This window comes from Carcharodon carcharias, chromosome 26 (genome assembly GCF_017639515.1).
Source record: "Carcharodon carcharias isolate sCarCar2 chromosome 26, sCarCar2.pri, whole genome shotgun sequence".
NCBI lineage: Eukaryota > Metazoa > Chordata > Chondrichthyes > Lamniformes > Lamnidae > Carcharodon > Carcharodon carcharias.
This window is the reverse complement of record NC_054492.1, coordinates 7,788,227-7,806,554: the sequence shown is the minus strand read 5'-3', so window position 1 is coordinate 7,806,554 and position 18,328 is coordinate 7,788,227. Positions and strand designations below refer to the sequence as shown.

The 18,328-nt window shown below is 43.0% G+C and overlaps 1 protein-coding gene across 3 annotated transcripts in view; it reads right to left on the bottom strand.

Annotated features, from left to right (window-relative positions):
• Positions 1 to 18,328, bottom strand: part of LOC121269880 (cell migration inducing hyaluronidase 1) — a 254,333-nt gene that overhangs the window by 165,694 nt on the left and 70,311 nt on the right. The gene's annotated exons all lie outside the window — the stretch shown is intronic.

Here is an 18,328-nt window from a genome sequence, read left to right as displayed (position 1 = left end):
TTTTCCCTCTTGTTGTTTCCTTCGCCACCTGCCAGTCTAGCAGCTATGTCCTTTAGGACTCGGCCAGTAGTGGTGCTACCAAGCCACTCTTGGTGATGGACACCCTTGCCACCCTCAGTGCTTCCTCCAAGTGGTGTTTAACATGGAGGGACACTGATTCATCAGCCGAGGGTGGGCGGTACATGTTAATCAGCAGGAGGTTTCCTTGCCCATGTTTGACCCGATGCCATGAGACTTTATGGGGTCCAGAGACAGCGTTGAGGACTCCCAGGGCAACTCCTTCCCATATATCACTGTGCCGCCACCTCTGCTGGATCTGTCCTGTTAGTGGGACAGGACATACCCAAGGATGGTGATGTCTGGGACAATATCTGTAAGATATGATTCCATGAGGATGTCTATGACAGGCTGTTGCTTGACTAGTCTGTGAGACAGCTCTCCCAAATTTGCACCAGCCCCCAGGGGTTAGTAAAGAGGATTTTACAGGGTAAACAGGGTTAAGATTGCTGTTGTCGTTAATGGTGCCTAGGTCGATGCCAGGTGGTGTGTCTGGTTTCAATCCATTTTTGAGGCTTGTAACAACTGAGTGGCTTGCTAGGCCATTTTAAGAGTCAACCAGATTGCTGTGGGTCTGGAGTCACATGCAGGCCAGACCACATAAGGACAACAGATTTAGGGCATTAGTGAAGCAGTCAGTTGGGTTTTGTGGTCATCATTAGACTTTTTTAAAATTAAATTCAAATTCCACCATCTGCTGTGGTAGGGTTCAAACCCAGGTCCCCACAGCATTACCCTGGGTCTCTGGATTACTAGTCCAGCAACAATACCACCATGCCATCTCCTCCCCATAACTACCAACATGCTGAAGCTGTGTCTGCCTTTGTCAGTTCTGTTCTATCATCTGAGCTGTGTCGTGTGGTGACTGAAAAACCACTATTATCTGGACAGATTTACACATAAAAACGAACAGACTAATCCCCTGCCTGTTCAGGAATGAGGCGAGCTGTGTGTTGCTTTTCTCACTGAATAAAGGTCAGTTGGCTGGTTGTGCATTCTGCTTTTTGATCATTTATAAATATACAACATTGCACTTCAAGTGTTTTGGAGTTTTAGTCACAGGACTCATGCTTAAAGCAATCTGTCAGTGAGAGCCTGATGTTCAAATAGTTTCAGGATTTCTGCGGATAGCGTTAGTGTTGAAAGTTGCAGTGGAAAAACTTAGTCTAGATATTAAAGCCACATAATATTTGGATGGACAAATGTTTTTTTTTTGGGCTGGGAGTGCTTCCCAACAGCTTCAGTCCTTTTAGCAGACAGTGACATATCGGTAGAGGAAAGCTCCAGGCATTGTTGAGGTATTTCTATACACTTAGTCTTTAGGGGGTTAGAGCAGACTGGTAATTTGGACTGAAGGAGGAGGGAGACTAGTGACTTATGGCACTGAGACGGGACTCAGCTGCAGAAGGGTTTTTGGTTCTCTGTAATTTTTAAATTAGGTAATTCACAAAAAATTGCCATGATGTGCATAATGTGAGGCTGATTTGATTTTATTATCCTTTCCTGATGGCACAAAACTAGATAGCAGGAAGGCAAAAATATCTGGATAAGGATGTGGTTCACACTTGCTGCTGTGCCGTGTGCAGTTTTCAGCAGCCAGTCACAAAAAGAATACTGGAGCCTGAGAAAAGGTGGATTTACAAGGAAGGTGCCTGACACGAAAGGGGACATTTTTCAGGAGGCACTTGAAACGCTGGGGCTGAATTGACTGAAATGGAGACAGTCAAGCAGATTTATTCAAAGTGTTCCAAATACAAGTGGGTTTGATAAAGCAAAAACATCAAAAAATTATTTTCACTGACAGGGAAGTAATAGGCAAAAAATTTAGGATTTGCATTATAATTCTAATGATCAAGGTTAGCAGGAACATTTTGACAGCACAACATGATTAGAATATGGAATAAATAACCACAATTAGCTGTTGAAATGGAGTCAATGAAATATATTGAGGGAATTTGATAAGTACTTGAAGAAAATTACTATTTTGGGACGAGGGTACCACCGGCAAGGTCCACATTTATCGCCTAACCCCAACTTCACTTGAGGAGGTGGTGGTAAGCTGCCTTCTTGAACCGTTGCAGTCCCTGTGGTGTAGGAACACCCACAGTGCTGTTACGGAGGGAGTTCCAGGATTTTGACCAAATGACAGTGAAGGACCGGTGATATATTTCCAAGTCAGGATGGTGAATGACTTGGAGGGGAATGTGCAGATGATAGTGTTCCCATGTGCCTGCTGCACGTCCTTCTAGGTGCTAAAGGCCACAGGTTTGGAGGTGCTGTCAAAAGAATCTTGGTGAGTCACTGAGTGCATCAGACAGTGTTGCTGCATTGCACGGGTGATAGAGGGAGAGAACGTTTAAGTTGGTGGATGGAGTTCCAATCAAATAGGCTGCTTTCCTCTGGATGCTGTTTGGCTTCTTGAGTGTTGGAGGAGCTGCACTCATCCAGGCGGAGAGTATTACATCACACTCCTGACTTGTGCCTTGTAGATGGTGGGCAGGCTTTGGACAGTCAGGAGGTGAGTTACTCACCACAGGATTCCTAGCCTCTGACCTGCTCTTGCAGCCACAGTATTAATATGGCTAGTCTAGGTCAGTTTCTGGTCTATGGTAATCCCCAGGATGTTGATAATGGGGGATTCAATTATGGTAATGGCATTGAATGTCATGGGGTGATAGACACCTTCTTGTTGGAGATGGTCATTAGCTGTAGTTTTTAATGACATGAATGTTACTTGCCACTTGTCAGCCCAAGCCTGGATATTGTCCAGGTCTTGCTGCATTTGAACATGCTTCCGTATCTGAGGAGTTGCGAATGTGCTGAATATTGTGCAATCATCAACGAACATCCCACTTCTGACCTTATGATGGAAGAAAGGTCACTGATGAAGCAGTTGAAGATGGTTGGGCCGAGGACACAACCCTGAGGAACTCCTGCAGTGATGTCCTAGAGCTGAGATGACTGGCCTCCAATAACCACAACCGTCTTCCTTTGTGCTAGGTATGACTCCAACCTGCAGAGAGTTTTCCCCTAATTCAATTTTACTGAGGCTACTTGATGCCACGCTCAGTCAAATGCTGCCTTGATATCCAGGGCAGTCACTGTCAACTCACCTCTGGAATTCAGCTCTTTTGCCCATGTTTGGACCAAGGCTATAGTGAGATCAGGAGCTGAGTAACCCGGCAGATCCCAAACTGAGTGTCAGCAAGCAGATGCCACTGGGTAGTCATATTGATGACGCCTTCCATCACTTCGCTGATGACTGAGGTTAGACTGATCAGGCTGCAATTGATCACTTTGGATTTGCTCAGGATATACCTGGACAATTTCTACTATGTCAGGCACTTGCCAGTCTTGCAGCTCTGCAGGAACAGCTTGGCCAGAGACTCTGGTAGTTCTGGAACTCAAATGATACAGGGAAAGAACAATGGAATGGGATTAGAGTTGGAAACTTTAGTGGAGAACAAGCACAATAGACCTAAATATGTTGAAATATTTGATGTTGATCTCTCCTTGTTCTCTCATACTATCCCCAACCTTTTCAAAATTCTCATCTTCAGCACTTTCTGAAAGATTTCACCCTTTGCTGTCACAGTTCCAACCTAGTCTTCCTTCCAAGGTCTTTGAATATGTCACGATCATCACTTCTCCCTTCACTTCCTATTTACACCGATCCTAACTGGTATCCACTTTTCCCACAGAATGGGGGTGGGGGTCAGGGTGGAGGGAACCTGGTCAAAGTCACTGTTGACATTCTGTGTAGTTGTGATCATGGCTCACTAACCCTCCTCTATCTAACGGTCCAGGATGCTGTGATTGCACTCATAATTATTTCAGTCCAGCCACTGCATCTCAAATGGCTTCTCCTACCTTACTTTTGTGTGCTTCAGACCCATTTTCCAGTGCAAGATATTTGGTGCAGACCTGAAATTTATAATCATCTGTCTTTCTTACAAGCAGAAGATTGGGAGTTTACTGTTATTCTCATTTTGTAGACCTGGCATTGCTGCCAGCACAACTTAGTCATTGCCAACCATGGTTTTTTTTATCTCTTAGCTGTACTGAAAGCCAACAACTTGACCTCTGATCCTCCCCCAGCTCTCCATGTCTGGGGTTTAACCACTTGAGCTGCCAATCAAACCAGTTACCATCTCAAGTGAGAATTCGCAGGTAGCTACCTCCTGCTGGGCTCAAATGAATGGCATTATTTCAACTTAATAGATGTGAATGCTTCTTGGAATGTATTTAAATAGTTTAAAGTTGAAGTGATTTGCAGAAAATACCTCACAATTTCATATGTCTGGAGCTCAGCAGAATTTCCAAAACTTGGCTGCTCTGTAGAATCGCAGAATTGTTACAGTAAGGGAGAAGGTCATTTGGCACGTGCTGGCCCTCTGCAAAAGCAAATCAGCTAATCCCACTTCTCTGCCTTTATCACAAATCTCTGCAATTTTCTTCTCTTCAAGTGCTTATCCAATTCCTTTTTGAAAGCCACAATAGAATCTCTGTCTTCCTTTCTCTCCAGAAGTGCATTCCAGATCCTAACCACTTGCTGCATAAAATGATTTTCCTCATGTCACCACTGTCTCTTTTGGCATTCACCTTATATCGGTGTCCTCTGGTTCTCGACCCTTCCACCAATGGGAACGGTCTCTCTATCTAATCTGTTAAGACTCCTCATGATTTTGAATACCTCTATCGAATCTCCTCTCAACCTTCTCTTCTCTAAGGGGAACAACCTCAGCTTCTCTAATCTATGTAACTGAAGTGCCTCATCCCTGAAACCATTCTCATAAATCTCTCTAGAGCCTTCATATCCTTCCTGAAGTGTGGTGCCCAGAATTGGACACAATATTCCAGTTGAGGCCGAATTAATGTTTTACAAAGGTTCATCATAACTTCCTTGCTTTTGTACTCTATGCCTCTATTTATAAAGCCTAGGAATCCGTATGCCTTTTAAACCATTTTCTTCACCCACCCTGTCACCTTCGATGATTTATGCACATATATCCCCAGGTCTCTCTGTTCGTGCACCTACTTTAGAGTTGTATCCTTTATTTTCTATTGCTTCCTCCCAGTTTTGCTGCCAAAATGTATCACTTCACACTTCTCTACGTTAAATTAAAATCTGCCCACTCTGCCAGCCTGTCTACGTCCTCTCTTGCTCCTCTGAGAAAAGTGCAACTGGATCTTTTACATCCATCCAAGACAAAAGGGCATCTCATCCAAAAGTGGGCTCCTCTGACAATGCAGCACTCACTCAGTATTACAATATGACCTCTATATGATGAAATCCCTGGAATGGGACTTAAACACATGACCTATGACCTCAGGTGTGGGGGTGCTACCATTGAGCCCAAGCTGACATCCGTATGCAGAAATTATTTTACTTTTATGTGAATTAGGCTCTTTAACCTTTCCACAATTACTTATAATTAGAATTGAGTGTACATCACTAGACTCCTGCTTGGTTTATATAAATTGCATTGATTCTGTGAGAATGTGGCATAGTAATGAGGCAAAGATTGCACTTTGTAATTAGTGATTAAAAATATTTTATGGTTTTAAATATAATAAAAATGAAGTCGTCAGAAGTTTGCTTGCATGACTTATACACTGGTTATCACTCATAACTTCCAAAATCTACTGCAACGTCTCAACTCTGATGTATAGAGTTTTGAAGGAGCACAATAAATGAAAGCTTTGCCACTTCTTTTATCTGCCAGCAGTATCTGAATTCCATAAAGAAAAAGCACATTCCACATAAACTGTGGTTATAAATGACAAGAATGATTTGTGAATGTTCAAGCTCCATTCAGTCAAAGACAGATAAAAGACACCGACTTTACAGTACCTTTGGCACATCATGCATATAAGCGACTGTGCCCTCCCCCTCCAAACATATACAGACTCAAGTAGCTTTTAAGAAATCAGACTCCGATCTGAAAGATCCTCTTTCTCAGTTTACTGAAGTACCAATTAAAATTAAGTGCAGAAGTAATTATACAAGCATGATAATGCAACTAGCAGCACAAAGAAACACAGGCTACTTAAGCCTAGAAAAAGACCAGCTGCCCCACAGCACAAGGGACCAAACTAGACCAGACCAAAATATTTCCTTTCCCGCATCCTTCAATTTTCCCTCCTGACTGCTGGCTTGCTGCTATTGCTTGCTGCAGGCCCGTAGGTGACAGCTCATGTCCCAGCAAGTACTGTACGCTCTTATAGCAATCACTTTGTCTCTCTATGTGCAGATTCACCAAATCACTGGCTACTTGAAAACAGCTGAGATAAAGGAATTAAATCTGCAAATGTTGTGAAGTAGCTGATGGCGGTCAGACATCTGCTCACCAAATTCTCACACAACTTTCAGGCCTATACTTTGCTACTGTGTATTGAGTGGCCATTTCACTTCCCATCCAAATATTAATCTTATTTGCTAGACAAAAGTTATGGAGATTTAGTGACATAATGATTTTGAATTGCCTGGTTACCTTTGGGACCTGTTTTCATATTGGCTGGAAACTGCCAGAATGACACAAGGTACTAATTGAAATGCGTTTAGTCTATTTCAAATGCAGTTCCTAGAGGGTATGATGATTGCAGAGTGCCAAATTGCCTATAATTCAACAATAATGGGGACTAAATTAGCAGCTTTATTCAAAACAGCCACAAGGATGGCTGCTGTGGGAAATGGGAATGTTACAAGTGGCAGGAGGGAAGTGCACTTGAGGTTATTGCTAAGGCACTATGTTAGCTCAGCGTAAACACACTTTACCTTGGAGCTAAATTGAGCTGCATCAGAACTGGGAGTGCTGCATCTTGATTTGGTTGCCAGAGAAAAAAAAATCATTGAATCATAATGTTTCAACACAGAATCAAGCTATTTGGCCCATCATGTGTTTTGCTCTACATAAAACCACCTAATCTATTCCTATTCTTCTACTTGCTCTCCATGCCACTTAACATCAGCCATTTCCAAGCAATTATCCAACTCCCTTTTCTGCAAGGACTGGGAAAAATATTCTGCACTCCTAGAATACTTGCTGCAACAGTATATCTACACAGCCCTGCTCAAATTCATTGTTTTCTTTAGAACCAGTCTAAAGAAAAAACTCTGCAATTCCACAGTACTGCTCTCATATTTTATTTGACTTCTGTTAGTGATTACTTTAAATTAAAAGATGAAATACATTTAACAATTCATCAACTTAAATACTTCCAATCATTGACATTTACTATTATGAGCCACAAATTCAGCAAAACTGCAAACAAACTTGATTGGCACTAAGCATGAAGAAGTCCAAGTTGGTTTACTCTATAACTCAAGCATTAAGGAATGGTTTAATTGTTATTATTGTGTAACTGCAACCTGACTTCAAAGCCAGGGTCCAGTGTGGAACATTGAGTCTCACTTGTCACAGTAACGAAGGAAAAACACTGAATTGCGTCCGGAAATATTGGAGTTTAAAATATGAGACCTGAGTTTTTAAAATGCACATAAGCCACTGGCTAGACTCCCTAAGAGGTAATGGAGCCCCACCCTGTTGCCAGACAAGGTACTTCTAAAGATGTCCAGAAACTAATTCCTCTCTCTGGTAGAGACAAGGGGACATAATGGAAGATAAGCATCATCTCATCAAGAAATCCTGTGGGCAAAGTCCAGACAGATGTGAATTCGCTTCCCACTTGGAATATACAAAGAAGGGGTTAAAAGTGAGCTGAAAAGCTGCCCCAGTGTCTGTCTGTTGGTGGGTGTTCTGAGAGAAAGCAAGTACTGGAAGTTTGACTCAGAAGTAACAGCCACACGCAGTCCCCTTGCAAATCGTCATTTTGCAGGTATCCCGATCTCTCTCCCTCTCAAACAAAATCAACTCTACTGGAACCTTGAAACTGACTATTCATCTACTGGAGTCAACTCTACTGGAACCTCGAATCTGACTATTTGTCTACTGGAGTCAATTCTACTGGAATCTTGAATCTCAATGGCCGCAACACTCAGTCACCTATTCCCCACAAGTCAAGAGCTGTTCCGTATAACTTTTTTATATTCACTTACTTCAAGCTAAATTCTTACTTTTAACCTGTGTGACTGTATACGCATATGTGTATCCTTTCTCGCCTTTAGTAGTTAATAAACTTAATCTGACCTTTAACTCAAGAAAGTCTGATCAAATTGACTCCTTGAAAGCCAGAATGATTAGGTCTGGGAAAAAGGTATCTGCGAAAAGGGGTCCTTCTTAGATTAAATCTTATTGTGACCAACACGGGGGTTGGGGGGCGGGGGTGCAGTGCTGAATAAAGACAGGGGGCCAGTTCATCCCTCCTCACCCGGAGCGTAACAATTTGGGGGAGTCCCAGCCAGATGGTGACAAACACTTGGGTCAACAACTTTAGGGAACCTCACCCGGGGGTAGGTCGTAACACACTTCACTTCACTTCAGTCAGTTTACTCCAAATTAGCTGTCAGCTGTGGCTCAGCAATAGGGCTAACGCTTCTGAGTAGAAGGCTGTGGGTTCAAGAGCTACTCCAGGGGGCTGACATTCCAGTGTAATACTGTGTATGCATTGCATTGTGGAAGGTGTTGCCTTTCAGAGGAGATGTTAAACCAAGGCCTCGAGTGTCATTTCAGGTGAGTGTAAAAATTCTCAAGGCACTATTTCCAAGAGCAGGGGGTTCCGATATTCCTCAAGCAGCATCACTTAAGCACGTTGCCTGGTCATTTACCTCCTTGCAATTTGTGGGACCATGCTGTGCTCACTTCCTACATTCTAACAGCGAACTGACTTCAAAAGAATGTAATAACCTGCAAAGTACTTTGAGTCATCCTGAGGTCATGAAAAGCAATATAGAAATCAAGTTCTTTCTTTATTCCTTTGAGATGTGCCTCAGTTTAAGGCCTAAATTGTTCTACTCTACCACTAAATGGAAAGTGAACACACCAAGAAGGGGAGAGGGCATAACTTTCAGACAACATAATACCCAGAACACAGAAACTATTTCTTAAACTACATCCAGCTTTCTAAATGAGAACTAAAGGTGTGTGCTTCTCTTTACTTATGGTACACCAAACTCCCTTCACAACATTTACTTCAATTTGTTTGCTTGGCAGTGACTCAGAATTTGGAACCCTATTGCCAATCCATGACTTATTTTTCAACTTGTCCCAGCCTGTATCAGATCTTGTGCTATATTCAGCTATGACATTCCTAAGTACACAAGCCTCAGCGCACAAGCCCTTTTAACCCTTTCAAACTGAACTGATATTGAGGTCAGTGATTCCACTGTTGTACTCTTGGTTGTAGCGAATTGTTTGTATTTACACAATCTTCCCATAGCATGAACAGCCTGCTCTATCAGCACCCCATCCACCACCTTAAAACATTCACTCCCTCTACCACTGAGGAACAGTAGCTGCAGTGTGTACCATATACAAGGTGCACTGCAGCAACTCACCAAGGCTCCTTCAACAGCATCTTCCAAACTAGTGACCTCTACAATCTTGAAGGACAAGGCAGCAGATGCATGAGAATGCCACAAGTTCCCCTCCAAACCACACACCATCCTGACTTGGAACAATATTGCCATTTCTTCACTGTTGTTGGGTCAAATGCCTTTCTAACAGCACTGTGTTTGTTCCTCCAACACATGGACTACAGCGGTTCAAGAAGGCGGCTCGCTATAGCCTTCTCAAGGGCAATTAGGGATGGGCAATAAATCCTGGACTAGCCAGCGATGCCCACGTTCCGTGAATAAGTAAATAAAAACCAGTTAACTGAGCAACATGAAGGCGACCAACCTTAGGGAATGAGAAAGTCACTCACACTGACCCTAGCAATGCTAAGCTGGAGATAAGAAAGCAGTAGGCGACGATCTCTGTAAGGCTGATGCCGAAGGTTGGGTTTAGACCCCTCACTAGTCTGGGGAGGGGGGGAATTGGAAGAATGGCCAGAATGGGTGAAGTTTGTGCAAATTAATTAGCAAAATCCCATTCGCTGTGTTTTGTGACATCCACAATTCCGACATTAAGAAACCTTTTTAACACCATGGATCCTTCAAGCAAATCAGTTGTGAAGCCAACAGGTTTAGAAAATAATCCAATCAGTGAGCACAGAGCAAGGCCTTTCAGCCCATTGGGCCTATGTAACTTCTTCCTTTTCAAATATTTATTCAATTCCCTTTTGAATGTGACTACTGAATTTGTTTCCTCCACTCTTTCAGGCAATATGTTCCACATCATAAAGACTTTATGTAAATAGAACTGTTCTCGTGCTCTCTGCCAATGATCTGTGTCTTCTGCTTACTGATCCTCCTGACAGTGGAAGTGATGTCTCTTTATATACTGTATCAAAACCCCTCATAATTGTCGACACATCATTAAATCTCCCATTAACCTCCTCTGCTCTAAGGAGAATACCAACTCTCGTCTCCCCACAAAGTCCCTTATGACATGTACAAAATAAAAGAGTGTGGTTAAATTTTACACACAAAAACATTACCATATGTTAGAGAGAATCTAAACCCTCTATGAGGCTGAAATTTTGAGACTTGGATTTTCATCCTCAGTGGGGGCCAGGCCAGAAATAGCCTTGGACAGGCCAAACAGGACTTCCAACCACCTTACCAAGCCAACTGGGACTCCACCTCCCGTTACCCTGATCCCATATTAATTTTGTATTCTGGGTGGGATCCTCTGTGGGAGCTCACCTCCAAATGTGATGGAAACCAAGTCTAACTCTAGCAGCAGACACACAGCGGCAGCTCAAAGAGGCAGGCCGCCAATTGTTCTAGCTGCTGAATCTGAGGGAGTAATCTCCCTCATGGAGTTCTGCAGTCTTCTCTGTTCAGAGTCCTCGAAATGAGTGTCTTTAACTTGTCAATGCTGTAGAGTGCCACCAATACCAGGTGGACGCTATGAGATCCTGAGTTCTTTCTTCCCAGGAGGCAGATCATCAGCAGAAATGGAGGGAAATCCTGCAACAACTTGCATTTATATAGTGCCTTTAGTGCAATAAAATTTTCTAAGGTGCTTCACTGAAACGTTGGCAGGGAAAAATTGGCACTGAGCCAAAGAAGGCACTGGTAGGGTAGGTGACCAAAGGCTTGATCAAACAGGTTTTAGGGGGAACCTTAAAGGAGAAAAGTGAGGTAGAGAGGCAGGGGGGCTTAGAGAGGGAATTCCAGAGGAAGATGTAGAGAAGGCCAGAGTTAGAGGAATGCAGAATTCCTGCAGGAATGAAAAGACTGAGGCTGGGAGCAGAGTGAGATTACAAATTAAGCCAACATTGGTTTGTGAATCTCTCTCTCTCTCTGTCTCTCTATCGTCAGTGAGCGGCTGGGAACAGTGACTTCACAGCACAAGGAGGCCGAGTGGTGGTGGGGTGGGGCGGGGGTCACAACAGGCAAACATTGAGTTTAATTTAATTTAATCAACTAATTAAGTCACCTATATCAATTAGTTAGCCTAAAACTAAACCAATTTGATAAAGTGCATAGTTTAATTTATAATATTGTATATTATAGAATTAATCATAATTATGAACGGTGTTTAGTCAATCAGAAGTGGGGAATGAAGATAAAGTTAAATAAAAGGGGTTAATAACATTAAAGGGTTCCTAAGTTTTTATTAAATTAACATCTGAGACATGGGGCAGGATTTTATGTCCCGCGGCAGGCACGCACCCAACCCAGTCGGGCGCAAAATCACACATGATGAAGTCACAACATCATCGTTGGGCGAACATCACAATGTCATCGCTCACTCTCAGTGTTAGCAGTCACGCACGAGGGTGGGCAGCGCACCCGCCGACAATTAAGAGGCCTATTAAGGCCCTTAATAAATTAATTATATCTAAGTTTTGCTGCGGGCGAATCAGCCAAGCGGCCTTTGCATTTTTTGCGAAACCTCATCCACAGGCGGGATGAGGGTTCTATCAGTAACTGGAAGAAAAATAAAAAAATGTAAACATCATTTTTAACATGTCCCCTGTTCATGCGGCTGAGTCACTTGTGGGGACATGTTTCTATCATCTTTAAGATGTTTATTTTTGTAAGCACAATTCTTCAGTTCCCTGCCTTCGGAGAGCTTGCAGTGCACACTCCCTCATGCGTGGGCACGGTTAAGTGCTCGCTCTCCTCCCACCCCTGTCCCGGCAGTGCTGAGTTTCTCAGCGCACCTTTTATGCTGGATGGCCGTTTATGAGCCAGCCAGTGTGAAATCGCAGTCAGGGGCCGATCGCGGGTGGCGGACTGTTTCCCGGCCGCTTCCGGGCCAGCCCAACAAACGGAAAATCCTGCTCATAGAGGTAACAAGAGTTGAGTAAGGCATTTAAGTTGACCCACCTATAAAATGAAGTGACATCAGCACAAGGGAAGCTGAATGGCAAATAGTCAGTGAGTGCATAAGTCTTAACTTTAAGTATATTCCTCCTAATTTAATTAACTGTTCAACAAATCGAGGCATGGCAGGGCCTATAGAATACGCATCCTGTTCCACATGGAATTCCAGGAGCTCCTTGTGTCCTGAACAACTCGTGTCCCATGTGCAGGAAGTATCGTCAGCTGGACGAGCTCAGATTCCAGGTTTCAGGGCTTGATCAGCAGTTGGTGTCACTGTGCTGCATCCACGTGGCTAATAGTTATGTGGCTAGCATGTTTCTAGAGGGTGTGCAGGCAGAGAGGGAATGACTGATTGTCAGGCAGTTAGGCAGGAGCAGATAGGTAGTGCAGGAGACCCAAGTGCATCTGACTCTCCAGTTGAATGCTGGTGAAAGTGATGGATTCTCTAAGTAGCGAGAATCAAGTCAATGGTACCACAGGTGGCTCAGTTGTACAGGGGGATGGGGACAGAAATAAGAGTGAGAAAGCAATAGTGATATGGGTTTCTATAGTTAGGTGAACAGACAGGTGTTTCAGTGGCCGCAAATGTGATTTCAAGATAGTATGCTGCCTCACTGGTGTCAGGGTCAAAGATGTCACTGAGCAGCTGAGGACCACTCTGAAGAGGGAGGGTGCACAGCCAAAGGTCATGATCCATTCACATTGGCACCAATGAAAGAGGAATGAGGTTCTGCAGGTAGGTTTTAGGGAGCTATGAAGGAAGCTAGCAAGAAGGACCTCAAAGGAAGTAATTTCTAGATTACTCCTGATGCAACACACTCGTAAGTTTGGAGATAGCAGGGTAGAGCAGATGAATGGGTCACTGAAGAGTTGGTGCACGAGGGATTCCTGTGACATTGGGGTTCGTTCTGGGTTTGGTGGGACCTGAACAGGCCAGATGGGTCAACAAAGCCATTCAATGTCCTTGCAGGGTGGTTTGCTAGTGCTGTTGGGGAAGGTTTAAACTAAATTGGTAAGGGAATGGGAACCAGGATGTAGCATTAGAATGGAGAAACAAGCTGCACATAGGATTTGGAGAAACAACACAGGGTTAAGAGAGTGAGGTATTAGGTGGGATCAGAGTAGGATGGAATACAATAAAGGCCTAAATTAGGTTTATTATGCACATATATAAATGCACAAAGTATGGTAAATAAAGTTGACGAGCTGCAGGCGTAGATAGCCATTTGATATTATGGCTATGATGGAGACCTGGTTCAAAAAAGGGCAGGACTGAATGCTAATATGCCTGGATACAAGGTATTCAGGGAAGATCGGAAAGGAAAGAAAAGAGAGGACTGCGCAAGGACAGGCTCTACTTGGTTAGAGTTAAGAAACAATACAGGTGTCATTACGTTCCTAAGGTATATTTTATAGCCCACCAAATAGTGATTGGCCCATGATGAAAGGCCAATAATTGGGCCTATACTCTCTGGAGTTCAGAAGAATGAGAGGTGACCTCATTGAAACAAAAACGATTCCGAAGGGGCTGGACAGGGGAGACACAGAGGTTGTTTCTCTGACTGGAGAAGCTAAAACATACGGGCACAGTCTCAGGATAAGGTCCAATCATTTAGGCCTGAGATGAGGGGAAACCTTTTCACTCAAAGGGCTGTGAATCTTTGGAACTCCATTTCCTAGAAGGTTTGTGGATGCTCCATCATTGAATATATTTAAAACTGAGATAGAAAGATTTTTGGTCACTCAAGGATTCAAGGAATATGGAGAATTGGCTAGAAAATGGAGTTGAGGAAGAAGATGATCATATTGAATGGCGGAGCAGTCTCAAGGGACTGTATGGTCTACTCATGCTCCTATTTCTTCTGGAGTTTGTTCAGGAGAATTTTCCAGGTCAATGTGTGTTTACAGCCCAATAAGGAAGGAGGCATTGTGTCCTGGTCCAGGGAATGAGTTGTGTCAAGTGTTTCAAGTGTTAGAAAGGGAATCATTTAGGGAACAGTGATCATAATATTATAAGGTTTAGTTTAGAGAAGGAGAAGGACAAGGAGCAATCTAGAGTAAAAATGTCTTAATTGCAGGAGGACCAGTTTCAAAGGGTTGAAAACAGTTCTGTCCCAGATAAATTGGAACCAAGTATTGACAGGCAAAATTGCAATGGAAGAAAAGGCTACCCTTAAAGAGGAGGTGGTTTGATTTCCATCTATGTACATTCCCATGAGGGGGAAAGGTAGGAAAGCAAAGCCAGAGCTCCCTGGTTAACAAAAGAAATAGAGAGTAAGATGAAGCAAAAAAAAACAACAAATATCAGGTTGAAAATACAAGTGAGGGCCAAGCTGAATATAGAAAGTTCAGAGGGGGAGTGAAAAAGGAAATAAGAGAAGCAAAGAGAGAATGAGAAGAGACTGGCAGCTAATATAAAAAGGAATCCAAATATCTTCAAAAGGTATATAAAAGAAGATGATAATAGCCGATCAGAGACCAAAAAGAGAATCTCTGCATGGAGGCAGAGGGCATGGCTGAGGTACCAAGTGATTCCCTTGCTTCTGTCTTTACCAAGAAAGAAGATGCTGCCAAAGTCATTGTGAAAGAGGTAGTTACTTGAGATACTGGGTGGTCTAAAAAATGTTAAAGATAAAAGTCCTGGTTGTACTTAAAAGTCAATGAGTCACCAGAACGGGATGGGATGAATCCGATGATGTGTAGTGAAGTAAGGATGAAAATTGCGGAGGCACTGGCCATAATTTTCCAATCCTCCTTAGATACAGGGGTGGTGCCAGAGGACTGGAGAATTGTAAATGTCATGCTCTTGTTCAAAAAAGGGCATAAGGATAAACCTAACAACTACAGGTCAGTCAGTTTAACCTAATTAGCAGGAAAGCTTTTAGGAAGGTTAATCCGGACAAAATTAACAGTCACTTGGATAAATGTGGATTAATTATGGAAGGCCAGCACTGATTTGTTAAAGGCAAATCATGTTTAAATAACTTGATTGAGTTTTTTGATGAGGTAACAGGGAGGGTTGATAGGGGTAATGCAGTTGATGTGGTGTGCATGGATTTCCAAAAGGCCTTTGAATAAGTGTCACATATTAGGCTTGCCAGCAAAGTTGAAACCCATGGAATCAAAGGAGACAGTGACAGCAAGGACACAAAGTTGACGGACTGATAGGAAACAGGGAGTAGTGGTGAACGGTTGTTTTTTGGACTGGAGGACCATTATGTAGTGGGTTTCTCAGGGACCAATACAAGAACCACTGCTCTTCTTGATCTATACTAATGGCCTAGACTTGAGTGCACTGGGCACAAGTTCAAACTTTGCAGATAACACAAAACTTGACAGTATTGTGAACTGTGAGGAATATGGTGATAGACTTCAAGAGAACATTGACGGGCTGGTGGGAAAGAGAGACATGTGGCAGATGAAATTTAATGCAAAGAAGTGTGAAATTATACATTTTGGTAGGAAGAACCAGGAGAGGTAATATAAAGGAAAGGATACAATTCTAAAGGGGGTGCAGGAATAGACAGACCTGGGTGTATATATGCACAAATTATTGAAGGCAGCAGGGTAGGTTAAGAAAGTTGTTAAAAAGGTATACAAAATCCTAGGCTTTATAAGTAGAGGCACAGAGTTATGATGAATCTCTATAAAACACTGGTTTGGCCGCAACTGGAGTACTGTATCCAATTCTGTACACAACATTTTAGGAAGGATCTGAAAGCTTAGATGGTGCCAGAAAGATTTATGAGAATGGTTGCAGGGAATGAGAGAGTTCAGTTGCATAGATAGATTGGAGAAGCTGGGGCTGTTCTTTTTCTATAAGTTTGAGAGGAGATTTGATAGAGGTATTCAAAATCCTGAGGAGACCAGACAGACTGGATAGAAAGAAACTGTTTCCATTGGCTATAGCTCAAGAGCCAGAGGGCACCAATTTAAAGTGATTGGATAAAGAACCAACGGTGACATGAGGAAAAATTATTTTTTTATTAAGCGAGTGGTTAAATCTGGCATTGGCTTGGTAGATCGAATGTCCTTCCTCACTGCTGGAATGATTTAATGTTAATCTGGAAGAAGCCACAGAGAGTCATTTACTTGTAACTGCATGGTGAGGAGCTGCAATGTCGGAGGAAGAATGGGATAAAATTTACATTGCTGTTTTTATAGAAGAAAATCTCTTTTCCTCATTTCCCTCTCTTATCCGACTCAGAAGTGACCCAAAAAACAGGTATTACTTGGGAAGAAAGTCCAGGCCTCAATGTTATTTAATTAGATAAAAAACGTCATGCTTTTTACCTTAGTGACTTTAAGTCGTTCACACTTTATAGCCAGTGCAGTAACGTGAAGAAACTCGATAAGAAATTTTCACACAGCAAGATCCCACAAGACAGCAATGTGAGAATCATCAGAGAATTTGTCTCATGTGGAGTTGGTTGATGGATTAATATTTGTCAGAACTTGCCGCTTTGAAACATCTTTAATGTCCCACTGAGAAAGCAAGTGGAGTGTCGTTTTTTGACAGACACCACCACTGACAATGCAGCACTCGGTACTGCACTAAAGTATCAGCCTAGAACATGTGCTCTGGGGTGAGACTTAAACCTACAACTTTCAGGATCAGAGGTTCGAGTGCCAGTACAGAGTCATGGCTAACAGATAACACCCAACTTCAAGCTGCTATTTGCATCTGTTGAATCTGAGCGACAACCCACCTCAGCCTCAAATCAGGTTTCCACAAAGGTGTATGTTACTGGAACAAGTTAAATTCTGCAGATGTATTACAAACAGCCAGAATTCTCGGGCAGCACTATTTCTGTTTTGTACCCTCAGTGAATGAACCAGCTCTGACCTCTCCACACACACATCACCCAATGGGGTCTGACTAACCTTGCAAAGCAAGTTTCTGGCTCTGTTCCTTCACCAAGTCAACCCACACCTAATTTTCCCTTTTTCTCCTCTAAGCCTTTCTTGTTACACTAATAAATGCAAATAGTCACTATAACAAATAACAGGCTTAAAAAAAGCTACGGCTGCTGGAAATATGAAAACCATACTGAAATGTTAAAATCTTCCCCAACAAGCAGGCTATCAAATTTTGTTCAATAATACACCAGTGAAGAGCCATTTATTCCATTAAAGACATTATGCAATTGCATGTTGTTGTTTTGGGAGGGGACTCCAGAGATTAGTGTCTACTCATGGCTGCCATTGGTGGAGCAATGGGAGTGGGGATGCACAGAGCCGCAATGCATTTCCAGTGCTTGCTGAGCTTAGACAAGATGACTATTCTTCACAAGCACCCAGATGCCAACTATTGGTAGGTGAGGGGGTGCCACAATCAAACCTGAACCTGCTGACATCAGATTGGGGCTGGCTAGGGTAGATTTTCATTGCAAACCCCTAGGTGTTGTGCATAATCTGGGAGGAACAGAGAGAGGAAAATGGAGTGGAGAGCATCGTGTGCCCCTGTCCTATCTAAGTTATTTCCCATTTGTTGAGATGGAAGGAGTAATACACAGGGCGCAATGACCAACGCTCCCTCCCTGGCCTCCAGGCTCCCCTACCTGACTTCCCTCTCCATGCTCTGTCCAGGCAGTGAGGGCTAAAGCCTTTACCCCAACAGACCCACTTCTTGCCAGAATCTCGACAGAAATCTGAAATCCAAACCCTGGTGAAATAGATCACCCCTAACTCAGGGTACTGAGGCCAATTTCAGCATCCTTATCTTGAGCCTGACCCAGATTTCAGCTGTTGCAGCCTGAGACCTCATCAATCTCAATAGCTCACTGGTTGGTTTGATAATGTTCTGCTTTCTCAACGGGTTTTACTTTCCCACTGACTATTCCTTGAATGTTATGAATCATAGAATCACACATGTGCAGAAGAGGCCCACCGACACGTGAGAAACACCTGACATACCTACCTAATCCCATT